General features: G+C 46.1%; 1 protein-coding gene across 1 annotated transcript in view; it reads left to right on the top strand.

Moving 5' to 3' along the window:
- The window catches only part of LOC119394662 (proclotting enzyme), a 32,759-nt gene that overhangs the window by 1,082 nt on the left and 17,186 nt on the right, over window positions 1-14,491 (top strand). The window lies entirely within an intron of this gene.

Raw genomic sequence — 14,491 nt, 5'->3', positions numbered from 1 at the left:
TCACGGCAAAGCACGTTCGCTGAAGGGCAGAAGCGATGGCAGCTTAGGCCGAATCACTCGGCTAGCACCTCCGTACAAATGACTTACTTGTCCGGATTGTTTCGTGCCTCGTACGTGTGCTTGTTTCCTTTAATTTTTTCTAAGGATAGGGATAATATATTGGCAAGGCTGAGCCGCACGTAGCTGCGAAACATGTGGCTCTGTAGCGCCCTTAGCGACGAGGTTAATGTCAGAACAGTTGCTGGACGGAAAAATGAAAATAAGTATGAAACAATGTTTGTTTCTCGTATACGCGGGAAACCAGTCAGCTGGCTCTATATGATGAAACGGCGGCGTGCGACACGATAGGAGCTCGTTTAGCTTGTTTAGAAAACGGGCACGTTGTTTTGCCCTTTGCTACGTGCGACTGACAGTTATTCTACTCCAACGCGTTATTGCAGTCAGTGTTGCAGTGTGAAAATGGCACGCGCTTTTTGGTGCGTGACGAAGAGACAATACAAGAGGAGGCGATGGTAAAAGGACGATAGCGCCCCTCTATGAAGACAACGTTTTCACAAGCCTTTCACGCATTGAAGTGATCATTCGTGACGAATCGGTAGACAGTCAAGGCAGTTTCCCTTCTCGATTTATGGCCTTAAGTCTTGTAAGAAAAAAGTAGTTCCGGTTGTGGTGGAAAACATTTATTTAACTATTTACACTCAGAGGGTATGGTTGGGGCGAGTGGGAAGGGCCCGTCCCTCACAAACACTAGGAGAGATCCCTAGTGCCTGTTGGGCTTGGAGGTCGGAGCAGCCGAGAAGGAAAGCTTCCCAGTCCTCTCGGGTAGGGTGGAAGTGGGGCGGGTAGGTAGGATTTGGAAGGGTCCGAAAACTCCTCCTCACAGTGCGGGCACGCACCCGAGAAAGCAGAATTAAAATGCTTCAATACTGCCGGGCACAGTACCGTATTGAACAGGCGGAGAAGCCAGTGCTCCTCTGCCTTGGTGAGTCACTTACAGGGGGGGGGGGGGGAGCTGGAGGCCATGGGAGGTTTGATGAGAGGTGATTTCACTAAAGGTGGTGGCCGGGTTGATACTGGGTTCCGGAGCTGGCTGCGGATGAGGTGATGTCCGGTGAGTAAGCTCGCGGACAGAATCATCGGCTGCCTCGTTCCCCTGAAGGCCCGCATGAGCCGGAGCCCACACGATGATACGACCGGTCGGATACCTTGTGTACTCGCATACGTGGAGGATTTTGAAAGCGCGGTATGGAACATACCCTGGCTCAATATGCGGCAGGCGCCCCTGGAATCAGCGATAATGACCCGGGACTCTAGATCTGCGGCGGCCAGTGCAATGGCGATCGCCGTCGCAAATGTAATGTTTTGGGCACGGAAAGTAAGACCCTGAACTGTGGTGTTTCGGTGGATGACGGCCGCCGTGTAGCAACCCCCATGGTGTGGGCTAGCTGCATATACGTAGAAGACACCTGGCTTATGGCCATATTGTTGTGAGATTGCCTCCGCCCGCGCAAGACGGCGGCCATCATGAGTGTCTTTAGTCATATTGTTCGGAAGGGGCTGCACATGACGTGCGAAGCGCCATGCTTCGGGGATGCGGACCCGTTCTTCCCTCTGTGTAGTGTTGGATAAGTGTAAGCGGGTCAGATGGCGGCTCCCCGCGGGTGTTTTGCTCAGGCGCAAGTATTGATTATTAAGATGAGCTTCTCGTAACTCCCCAAAGGTGTTAGTCATCCCGAGACCGAGGGGACGCTGGTTGGACGTCGTTATGAGGAGGCGGAGGACTACGTTCGAGGCGTTCTCATCGCATTTGCGAAAATACGCGCAGTAATTTCCTTGTGTGGTTCCTGCTTGCTAGCGCTTAGCATTAGCTTGACACCATAGTGAGATTTGTAACGACCTGATGCAGCAACATTTCTAACTTGAAACGTAACATGTTTTGTTGTTAATGCACTCTGGCAGTTACGAAGTTAGTATGTTTGCAAGTAGAGCTTAATGCCGTGGAAACGGTACTCAATACCAAAACGAGAAGTATACTAGCATCAAGCGTGTGTAAATGAGCCTAAAGCGGTGTTCCACTCTAACAACTTATATTATCCGCATTAGAAAGAAAAAGCTGAGCACAGTGCACAGTTAATTACGATTGTGGCAATGAAAGAGCGATAAAATCACCTTCTTTTGTTTTAGCCTTTTATCCAAGTAAAATACGGCTGATTACACTGTGATGCAGTAAATGGGAAGCATTCTGATAAACAATTGTGGTAATATGGCATGAGCACATCGACTAAAATGGAAGTGGTTTCAAGAGAAGCTAACCTAACCTAATCTGAGGAGAAAAGTTTTCAGTGTGCTGTCTAAACCTATCCATGTTTCAACAAGGGTTAAGAATACTGTACAATTCCTCAGCAATTTCCATGAAACTGAATTCATTATGTCCACTGCTAGCACAAAATAGTAAAACATTTCCACTGTCCTAGACCATGGTTTCACGATTTGCCTCAAGTATCCTGCCATCTGTACGGCCATTAATGACACTTAAGCTTGAACGAAAGATGAAATCACGAATTCGAAGGCTATCATCCCAATTTTTAAATGGCGTTGTCTCACGACGAGCTCTCCGTTTCGTGAACTCCTCGTTTAGTCTCACTTATCGGACATTGGATCTTGGGTCTAGTTCCTGCGCGACAGCAGAATGCACGGATCGACCACAAGCTTGACGAGCACCCAACTCTCGATATTTTAAGCACGCCTACCATTTAACTTTCAGAGAAATGCACTTGACGCTCATTGTTTTTGTCGTCTTTAGAACTTTTTCCTTGCGTTGACAAGCCGCACAGCAGAAAAATAACACTGTTAAGTTAAGAACCCGTTAGCTCACAATAGAGCAAGCATTAAAATATACTCGAGGCCGGACGGCAGTGCTACACGGAATGTTCGAAGCGAATCTCTGAAATGTCTAAAATGAAGCGAAAAAAAAAAAAATCGCGCTGCGAGCCACGTGGTCAGGGCTAGAACTTCTAGTCGCTGCAAGCTTGAAAATTGTAGCTTTCTTCTGCACTGCTCAGCTAAGTCTTCTGTTCTGAGGGGCTCGACAAAATGGAGTACCTGCTTACTGCAGCAGTGGGCCCAATTCTTTTTTATATATAAAGAGAACAAAGTTTTCAAATTTTTACTAGAAGTCAAAAAGGAGCTCGGTTTAGACGCGACATCTAGTACTCCAACATTGTACTTCGGAATTTGTGCAGTAAGAAACTGTTTACGTATATTAGTCTCTGTACATAGCATTACTGTACGTGTATCTTTTCCACTTGTACTGCGCCAAACATTTCATGGTCTATGTTCATTGCCTATATGTTAATGGCCTATATTTCATGGTCTATATTCACCCATGTCCTCGTTGCTTGCCATGTATTAGGGAGGCTCGGGTTCTCCTCAAGTGACAAACGTCACTTTTCTCCCGAGCCTGCCCTCATCCTTGAGATGAAATAAAATTGAATTGAATTGAATTGAATTGAAATGGTGTTCGTTAAACCTCATACAATGAGCTCATACAACGAGGTATTGAATGAACGCCGTCGGGAATATCGTGGTTTTGGATGCTTGAGGAGTCGCATAACCTGAAGATGGCTGCGTGTGGATTGTTCCTTTCATTTTTTTTTTTTTCATTTTCTTAGACATTGATAAGGCCATACAGGGGCGCACAGGACAGATAGTGATTCTGTAAAGAAGCTACGTTCATCGATGAGCTGTGTATACTTTCCTGATATAGTTCTTGTTTTTCAATGCACAGACCCTTTTTCATATTGTACTTTTAGTGTACGTATGCACTCACTCCTGCAATATCTTGCTATGCAAGATGACAGTATATGTAAATAAAATAAATAATAAAAGAAACAAGGATTGTGCGTATGCATCGTGCAAGAGCGAAAGAGCGCGTTTATTATAAGATGCGATGATTGGCAACTGATCACATCAAATAGTACAAAACAAATCCGGAGAAACCTAAACAAGGCTTTACCGATGCTTGACAGTGAAGTACTCTGTGAATTTTTTTCTAATGTAGAACGTCAGATTTCGACTACATTTAGGGAATCTCGGCGTGCTGAAAACACAGAAACCTCTCGTGAAAATTTTGAGAGCGTCAACTTCGTGAGCGCAGAAAGTCAATTTCGTGTGAACTCATGACCGCGCAGTGGTACACCGTCAGGTCGACTGAATGAAATTTTGCGGTTCAGGCAGACAGGCGACAGTAACGGTATACGTTCTACAATAGCATTACCGAACAGTGATAACTTTCACCCTCGTTTTGATCGCGTTTGTTTGATACTGGCGGCAACTCCGAAGTAAACGTGACCTCCTGCTTCCGACCTTGGATTGTTGCGGCGTCGGATGTGAGAGACAACCACCGGTGTCGTCCGTGTGTGTAGTACGCACCAAATTCCCGGAAACGGCACTCCCCACGCCGCTTCGATTATCGCGGGAAGTCCGGGGAGCCGCCGCCGCCGCCAGAGAGTAGGTCATCGACTGCTTGTTTGGCCGCCTCTATCAAGGGCATCGTCACTCGACAACGGTCTGCCGCTGATAGCTCGCTTTCGACCCGGGATAAGCACGGGCACGTGCAAAACATGCACAGCGCGGGCAGCACTTAAAAACATTTCCGTGCTACGCGTTGCCCTTTTTCCCCAGAGTATGTGTCCTGCACAAATAGCTATTTCAGACCAAGTTTCTTTTCACTGCGCAGGGGTGTAGACAGGAAATGTTTTTCATGGCGAGGGGATGTCAACGAACATTTATGCATGTTCGCGCGCGCGTTTATATGTGTGCGTTTTTTTTATTTTTTTGAAATTTGAAAAATCACGGGAGGGAGTGTACGAACACCACCTCCTCCAGCGGGCTACGCCATGCAATGTCACTACGATACCGTTTGTAACAATTCAATATACCGTCGAAATCCGTACGCTTACATGATCGCTCGCAAAGTTGATTGATTGATTGATTGATTGATTGATTGATTGATTGATTGATTGATTGATTGATTGATTGATTGATTGATTGATTGATTGATTGATTGATTGATTGATTGATTGATTGCAGAATAACGTTCCGAATGAACACGAAGCTGGCGTAGAGGGCTCTGTGCTTAGAACTAACTTTGACCATCACGCTATAATGTGTACCAAAATTTGACAAGCGCTTTTTTTTTTAATATTTTGCACTCCGCCGCCGAGAGTTAAACGCAAGATATCAGTCAGTAGACGGGCACACCCTGAGAGAAAATTAGGCGATTGGTATTCCCGAGCTGCGCAGCAAAGGCGCACCGTTGTGTTAGACTGGCAATACTACATGCTAACTTACTGATTAAGCACAGGTTAACTTATTGACTAAGTTAGCATGTGCTCACGCTAAGTTAGTCGCTAAATTAGCGTGTGCTGGAAGTTAGTAGATTGAATTACAGGTAAGCACTTACAGGTCAACGCAACGGTGTCTTTTGCGAACGCATTTGTCGTGTATTTGGACTTCAGCTTGCGCTAAGGCGAAACGACAAATAGTGCAAAACAATTTCACCGTTCTCGCTCGCTCATTACTAAACACCAACACGCATCGATTTCGTTTCCAAGCACTTTTCCAGGAGTTTATTGGATTGACACAATGTCCACTCAGCGCGATCGTCTAGCATTTTTGTGAGCAAAAATGGCTAATTGAGCGGTAAAATATAAGCAAAATTAACTTTTTTGTGTTGTTCATGCAGGTGCCCGTATAGTGTACGGAAACAATTGTGCACTGAGACGCGCTCTCCTCTTATTCAGGACCATCAACACACCATACCTGACTCATGAGAGGAAAACGGTCATGCCAATTTCTGATTCTCAGATGACGCTACATGCAGGCCCGTAGCCAGGAATTTCTTTCGAGGGGGGGGGGGGGGCGGACTTGCTGAAAACCGTGACTATTTGAGAAAAATACCATATTTTTATTATTTATTTTTGGTAAAAACACCTACCGTATTTATTCGAATCTTAGCCGATGTTTTTTTCGAAAAAACGATATGCGAAAGTGGGGGGGTCGGCTTAGATTCGAGTACAATGATTAGGTTTCCTTTTGTTTCTGGCCTTGCGAATTTCGGGGGTCGGCTTAGAATCGGTGCCGGGCTAGATTCGAGTAAATACGGTACTTCACCAAAATTTCGAGGGGGGCCCGGGCCCCTAGACCCCCCCCCCCTTTCCCTGGCTACGGGCCTGGCTAGATGGTTAACTAATTATGACTGAATGGCTTAGCTCGCTTCTGCTGCTGCTCCTATGGCTACACACGTGTTAAGGGAACACTTCAGTTCTCGTTTCTGAGAAATAGATGGCGCCACAATGCTAATAAATTATTACATAGTTGCTGTGTCGGCTTTATGCGCTCATTGCGCTGTGTTTATGGTGACCCACGCAGTGAATGCAATGTGCTACAGGGTGCGACGTATAGCCGGCTTAGCACGTTCCTCGCGCGAAATGCCAGTTCAGCCGGCAATGCAAGTACGCAGGCCAAAGTCTACTTAAAGTGCTCTGGTCAAAATTTACGAGACACTGAGATTGGTATGAGAAGGAAATGCCTAGTCATTATCAGTTATTAATTACCTGGACTAAGCCACACGCGACGTATGAAGAAGGTAACTCTGCAACTCGAGTTTCTTAACAGGACGACATCCGATAAGTTTAAATCGTTCAAGCGCAGATTGACTGACTTAACACCGTTTTAATGAGGTATGGTTGCACAACGCAGCTCTTTGATTTCAAATCCTCTTCGGTAGTGGCACGTGAATCGCTACCGGATGCATTAATTAGAAACTTCCGGGAATATGTAATCCGGGAACGTCGCTTTGTTATACCAATTACTGCGCGTCAGCATATTAAGAACAAGCAATTCTGATAAACAACAATGCAACTATTCTAAGAATAACTGCTCGTGTTTATTTATTTATTTATTTATTTATTTATTTATTTATTTATTTATTTATTTATTTATTTATTTATTTATTTATTTATTTATTTCAGTATAGCACGGACCGTCCAAGCAGGAGTGGTAGTACATAAAATGGTTACAATTGTGTCGAAAGTGATGAATACATTCAAGAGAATAGTTCAGTGTTGGATGGCGTGTAAGTGTCTAAACACCAGTTTCAAAGATGCAGTTCTTAGATCACATGCGAGCACAATTCAAAAATGTAACATACTAATTCGAAGAAAAGATAGGCTCCAAAGATTTGCTCTAAAATTTAAAGGCGAAACCCTCCTTACATTCCTGTTTAATAATTACTGATTACTTCGGCCTAATGCGGGGATCTTATTGTTGTGGTTTTCCCTATTCCGTAGAATCACACGAAAATGTCAGTGTGTTATAGGACCACCAATACTCCTAGAGTAGGTCACGTAAAATGCACGATTCAAACGTCGCCAGCATCTTGGCCCAAAGGCGTCTGGCGGAGGCGTTGTTCTCACATTAGGCATGCCGTGAATGACCGCATTGCGGTGAACATCATTGCACAAACCGGTACACTGCCAACAGTGCGGACTGAATGAGAGAGCTGGTGCTGGACTGATGACCCGAAGGTCGTGGGATCGATTCCCGGCAGCGGCGGCCGCATTTCGATGGAAGCAAAATTGCTAGTAGATTTAGGTGCACGTTAAAGAACCCCAGGTGGTCGAAATTTTCGGAGCCCTCCATTACGGCGTCTCTTATAATCGCATCGTGGTTTTAGTACGTAAAACCCCAACATTTATTATGAACGAGAAAGCTCGGATGGCAAGAGTATAGGCGTGCGCAGGATTCTCCATTAGGGGGGCGGAGGGCAAGATTGATCGCAGCCCCCCCCCCCTTCCCTCGTTGGTCGAGTCCGAAAGAAAACCAGCTCCGCAATGGATGCAAAAATGAAAATGAAGCGATGACGTGCTTCGCCCAAAGGCCTACCTTTGGTCCCCTGTTTTCCGGGATCAAAATGGGAAGTAAACAGTTCCTTGAATGTAGCACCCGGTGTCCTCGGTCGCCATTGTCGTCAAAAAGCATGCGCGGTCATAATTCTGCGCATTAAAAATGACGTGAAATGTCTGACTGAGCAAAGGTATTGGGGCAGAATTGGCGCCCCCCTTTAGACAATTAGGGGGTACACCCCTGCGCCCCCCCCCCCCCCGTGCGCACACTTATGCGCAAGAGTGTGACAATTTGAAACTATAGAATCATTTTCTGGATGGAAAGCGCGTGAAAAATATAACTTTATGCCGCCCTTCGGTTTGTAACAGAGCGGAACCACGACCGCCGGGAAAACGTAGAAAACGTTGAAAATGTTATGTGTATGGTGCCTGTTCTTTCTTAAGGCTGAGAAAACAGCCATGGAAACGGTGGGCTGCCTTTGCCTGGCTCCCATCCAGCAGCGCATAATTCCTCACACTTTCGCAACATTCCAGTCGGGACAAGATGCAAACAGCGCATGGGGGCTGGAGAATTCATAAGTCATACGCAGGAAAATATCGCTATGTCACAAATGAAGTTTACCCTACAGACACAACGACGCGAGCTTCCTGGCAACGAACAGCGAACGAAGAAAAAATAAAGATTTCGTAAGGTAACGATAGCAAGAATTTTAAAGACTACATGCTTGAAACAATTAATGCTGCGAAGGCGCGAAAGCCTCGATGGTGCGAAGCGCCGGTGAGCGTGCTAACGATATGCTAATACGGGCTCCTAACGAAGTTTCCATGATTTGCCGGCACAGTCTTGTACGAAAAACGCTAACCAAATTGATAACGCCGCGTTCGCAAGGAATTCCAGTATTCATGAATCTTGGTCCATTTTTTTTTTTATCTTTGCACCGGCGCAGGCCGCAGCTGTGTGCCAGAGCTGATTAGCGAGGGGCGAGCATCGACCACAGGCTGCGAGCGAGCGCACAAAGGGCAATTAGGCCGTTTCTAATTGAAGAGCGGCGCGTCATGCCCCCTAGTGGCCGCTCTGACCACAGGTCGATTCCCAAGATGGATCGTGTTGCGCTTTCAGCATGACTGATTCCCCGATGGCGCATGCTATACCCGGTTTGGCTGGCGCTGAATTACGAAATTAAACAAATTTTTGGAAAAAATTTGCCCCGAATTACCCAAAAGGACAATGTTGTATTGCGTGAAGCATAAGTAGAGTGAGTCAGAAACAGAGTATGTATTGTTTTACTGCATTGTGAACGTGCGCCTTCCGAAGGGCCTTAATAAAGTTTTTTCATCCATCCATTATTTGTCAGTTAATTCGACACGCTTCGCATGAACTATAGGCTTTTTTCCCAGATTTGTTGATGTCCTAGCGTATATTCAGCCCTAATCATAGTTTAATACCATTGCTTGTATGCGACTACTTAATATCACTGGAGCAGTTGCTGCGCAACTATATCTCAGATATGTTTTAACGTTCACCCATAAAATTCGTCTGAAGAACCAGTTGGCTTCCAATAGTATGCTTCGCATTAATACTTATGCTGTACACTACGCTATATTTTTGAAAGATATTCAGATATGCACCTGATGACGGAAGTACTTATTAGTGTATCATTAACGATAAAGCATTCTAGCATAGCGTAATACATAATTTGTCCTTTTTTGGTTCGTCACGTAACCTTCACACTAAATTTGTTCTCAAGAGATTAACTCGAAAAAAAATTGCCGAAACTTGCACTAAGCCGCGCAAGGCTTGAAACAGCGAAGCTGGATGAAATCTGAAGACGAATCTGGTTGCTTCTAGGTTGTTCTTAGGTTGCTTCTAGGTCGTTGCTAGGCTTTAGATAGGTGATGCTAGGTTGTTTCTACGTTGATCCTCAGCGCAGAGAGATTCGAGTTAAACAACAGAGTCACAGACACGACACGGATGTCCAAACTCCAGACACAGAAACTCGCGCGGAAACCAACCTCATAGATCAACAGGCACGTTAACGTTGGCGGTAGCCTTCCATCGCTTCGGGGTCTTCTCGCAGCCGCCGTTGCCTTTCCCGTTCCCTAGTATTCTCTCGTTGTACCTACTCGGGGTCTTCGGCTCGCCGCCGTCGCTCCGCAGCCATTTGTTCCCGGACTAACTGTTGCCCTCTTCATTTTTAGTGGACCAGTGTTGAGTAGTGGAATTCACCCGATTTCTGTGGCACAAACCAGTTTGTAATGATGATAGTTTTTGCCTTATTCATTTTTATTGGACCAGTAGTGAGTCGTGGGATTAACCCAATTTATGTGGCACATACCCGTTTATGATGATAGTTTTTTGGTTCGTCGTACAAGGAACGATTTGCTAAAGAGCTTCGCTCTCGAAAGAGAATGCGTAAGCGGTCACCAAGGACATGGGCGTCGTAGCTGCAATCGAAAAATGCCGGCACCTAGCTCACGCACGCAGTCTAGACACGTAACACCCCCCCCCCCTTCCCCTTCCAAACAAACGAAAAAAAAAGACATTTTAGCGGCAAGCACAGAGGAATTACAACTTTGATTCATCCGTGCGTCCTTGTCTTTTGATCGCTGTTGTTGATTCGACGATGACAGCATCTATTATCGGTGCCTCTTTGTCGGAACCTTCATAGACTTGTGTCCTTGTACGAACCTCGAAGAGCAACATGAACGCACATGTAAAGACTGAGTCGGGACGTGTTGTCAACTTGTGTGGCGGCATGGAAACAGTCAAATGTTCGTTTATGATGCGATGTGTGCCTTTGTTTTTTTCGCAAACATCTGGAGTGGGGAGTGAGGCATTCTGTCACTCAACGCGAAGCCACGATTTGTATTGTCGAAGTCTGTGGCAACATTTGATATATAGGGCATCATGCAAGAGCTTTCACGCGCAGAGCTGAAACGCCTTGGAGATATGTTGCCTGGAATTACCTTATATCAGAAATGAAACGAGACACATCCACCATGCCCTACCTCTTAGCCAACGGTTTAAGTATTTTACTTTAAAACATAAAATGCCATAATTCATATAGTCCCACCAACGTTCCAGTGGTTCCCTTTTATTTTTTCTTGCGTTGCTCTTCTTAGTCTACGTTAACATTATTTTGTCATGGCGTCAAGTTATCCGAAAAGCCAGATTGCTGAAATTTTCAATACGATTTGTCAGTGTGACTCGCATAGCGAATAGAACTTTTTCACGGATGGCTCTATTATATCATGCAAGGGAAGCGTGTCGCTACAGCAGAGCACCCAGCAAAGAAGCGAACAGTTTTATCAGAAATTTAGCACGAGACTGCCGCACTGCACTACGGCGCCTTGTACTGTAAATATTTTCGGTTGGACCACAGATCGATACAAAGTACGCTGCAGACGCAAGCCACTCCGAGTCAGACATCTGAACCATGTCTCGTATGAAATACTAAAGGCTATGTTCCGCTACGTATGTCTTGCTGAAAAAAAAAACGCCGCAATAATGTACAGCACAGCAAGCGTCGTTCACACTTCAGCTACAAGTTCAGCGGTACGAATTTAATATTTTTTTTCGGCAAGACAACCAAAGTATAGACCAGTAGTGTTTGTTCTCACCATCTGGTTAACCTCGCTACCTTTTTTTTTCTCCCTCTGTCTCCTTCTTAATCGTGTGCCATCTTGAACTGCGCTGGTTATTGCCCGAGGAGGGTTATTTACTTCACACGCGTTTATCCATAAAATACCTTAACCAGTCACTGACAGAGCAAGTGTAAACATGCGTACGCGCCGCAGTGTAACGTCTGAAGCTTCCACCAAGCTTTACTTTTCAAAACCAGGCATGCTACAACTCTTTCTGCATTTGGTCTGATTATGCTTGTCCTTTTACCGAAAGAAGTATCCTACTTGCATTGGTCAATGCTTCACCTTTAAAGCGCTGTATCCAACGTGTCAACGACATGCATTACTGCAAGCAAGGTTCGAGTGACGTCCTGCGCGCCACGCACGTGCGGCAGGTTAGAGATGAACGACATCGGTTCTCGGAACTCCGGCAGGTACGACATGCAAGAGGCGGTCGTGACGCACAAAGTCGCGCTCTTGTCCAAGACGATGTGCGACACACCCGACACGAAGGGCTAGTGCGCAGCCTAGCGTCTTAAGATGCGATATATCTGCAGAGGTTGCACATCTTATGACTCTATACAAGAATGACATATGTTTGATCTGTCAGTTTACAACCGCTCCGTGTCAGTCACGTTCGTTGCAAAACGGCCTAACGACTCTCGTGGCTTGCCGGTGGTAAGGAAACTGTCTTCGTCATCGGGTGAAGAAACAACTGTCTTTCAGAAAATCGTCCCATCCGTAGGGCGTGACCGAAACGAGTTGTCCTTGGCGAGAAGGCGAGCCTCGCTAAACAAGCAAAGCATCCAGATTGTACAGGCAAAGCGTGACCCTGGAGCAATTAGAGGGCTGTCCTCCTGGTGACGCTTCAGTATACGACCGTCATTGCCCGAGTGAGGTGGGTGTGTCAAAGAGGCGACGGCTCTGGTCCCACCCAAGTCTCGTCCAGTTCAACTGCTTGCTCGGATTGAACACGTTCCTCCACTGGCTGCGCCCTTTCTTTCTTTGTCTCAGCGAAGTCGTGGACAGTGCACAGTGTAATTGTTGTCTTGCTGATTATATCAGTGGAGATGAATATTCTTGAACACTGGATGTCACTGGAGCAAACATGTTGACAAGTGGTCTTGTCTACTGCAGTAGCGGGTTACAGCAGTAGTACGACAGCCTCGAGCAGTTCGCGTCACTGATTTATATCATTAACATTGCCTCAGTCGCAATGGTATATCCAAAAGCACCGCTCCGTTTGTTTCTACAAGACCCCGCTTCTCAGAAGACTCGCAAAACTGATTACAACACCGAGTTCAGCCGCTGAAACGTCTTCGCGAAAACAATGACTCGCGGATCGGTCTCTGCCTGGTACCTCCGTTTCACACCGCAACGTGAGGCATAGACACTTTTCTTTCTGAGAAGCGGCTTCCCGTCAAAGAAATGAAAAAGCATGACGTCTCGGGAAACAAGGAAGGTATACGTGCATATAGGATCGAGCCTATCTGCGTGCCGAACGAGTCACGTAGTAGGCATTCACTTTCGCCCGTGCTAGGCACAGCTTGACCTCGTCTCAGAGGGTGCATGGTGTACACGTAGCGCGTCGACCCACTTCAATTCGTCTTATACGCCTACGCGGGTGAGGTACACGTTCGTCGCAATCGACGTAGCGTTCTTCTCGCGCCTGGTCGTCCTTGTGAAGAGAAATGACATTGCCCCAATCCTGGAGAAATCCCAAGAAATCCCTGCCTCGTTGTTCCATCGGCAGTGCCAGCAGCTCCTGTTTCAGCTTTTCCGAGCAAGAAGCTTACGATGGAGCTGAAAATGGGACGCCGTAATGATGTCTTTTGCTCGCACCGTGGTGCCGCTTCCGTCTTATCCGTAGCTCGGGGGAATACCAGTACTCAAAAGATGCGCTACATCCGTCTTGGACACTGTAGCAGTGCTGACGCTCCACGCCTTGATCTAATGGCTGTGTAAATGTTCTCTCTTCTTCTTTCATGTTCAAGGCTGAACACGAGGAGTAAAGATCGTAGTCGTAGGGCCCCATTATCGAGTGGCAGGTGACTGTGAGACATGCGAAAGAAATGTTTCAAGGCAAAGTAAACACGCTCGAAATTGACAATGCTTAAACGTGTTCTTAACGTTCAACTGCGATTTCGTTTAAACAAAGTGCAGATGTTCATTGATACCAGGCCTTGTCTAAGAGGTGGCTAGCAGACTCAAAGGACAACTAGACAAAATGAGAGTGGAGGCGTTAGGCATACCTGAAAGTCTGGCCAGAAGTTCAATATGATAGGATTCCTGCAACTTTGGCCGGAGGGTCGTCCGTAAAGCTTCGTGAAATTTGCTGGTTCCTTTATAGCAGCGCAACATGAAGGTGACGCAAAAAAGGAGGCAGGTCTAGGTTGCCGTGGACTTGTCTCACTACATTTCACTTCTTCAATCTATCTCTCTCAGTACATGTGTTCCGTTAGCTATGACGAATACCAGGAATATGACAAACATGCATGCTATGTTACAAAATTGCTATATGTGCTGAATATCACTCATATAAAAACTGTTCTTATGACTCCTACGAAAAGCGCTTGCCGTTAACGAACTTCAAGGTAGATGGCGATTATTTACATGAATACATAGAGCGCGACATCCACAGGCGAAAAAGAAACCGATTAGTACGTCAGTTATGTTAGCAAAACTAGTTAATGCATCCGAAATCTATTCTTCCTCTTGGAGAGTTAAGGATGCTTAGGTAGAGCAAGCTTATCAAATAATGCTGCAACACTCCGCTTTCGCAAGTAGGACAGTCATATCGCCTGATGCTTCGCGCACTGTGCTATGTCAAGTAAGACAAACGGTCGCTCATATATTCTCCAGGTCCTAACCAATATGGGCGCCTGCCGCGGCAAGTTGGGTACATTGTTGGCGGTCCCCTGGACCCTCGGTCTCGTAAGGCGCACGCTTTTGTTGTGAAA

Source organism: Rhipicephalus sanguineus, chromosome 5 (genome assembly GCF_013339695.2).
Source record: "Rhipicephalus sanguineus isolate Rsan-2018 chromosome 5, BIME_Rsan_1.4, whole genome shotgun sequence".
NCBI lineage: Eukaryota > Metazoa > Arthropoda > Arachnida > Ixodida > Ixodidae > Rhipicephalus > Rhipicephalus sanguineus.
This window is presented reverse-complemented; position numbering and strand designations above follow the sequence as displayed.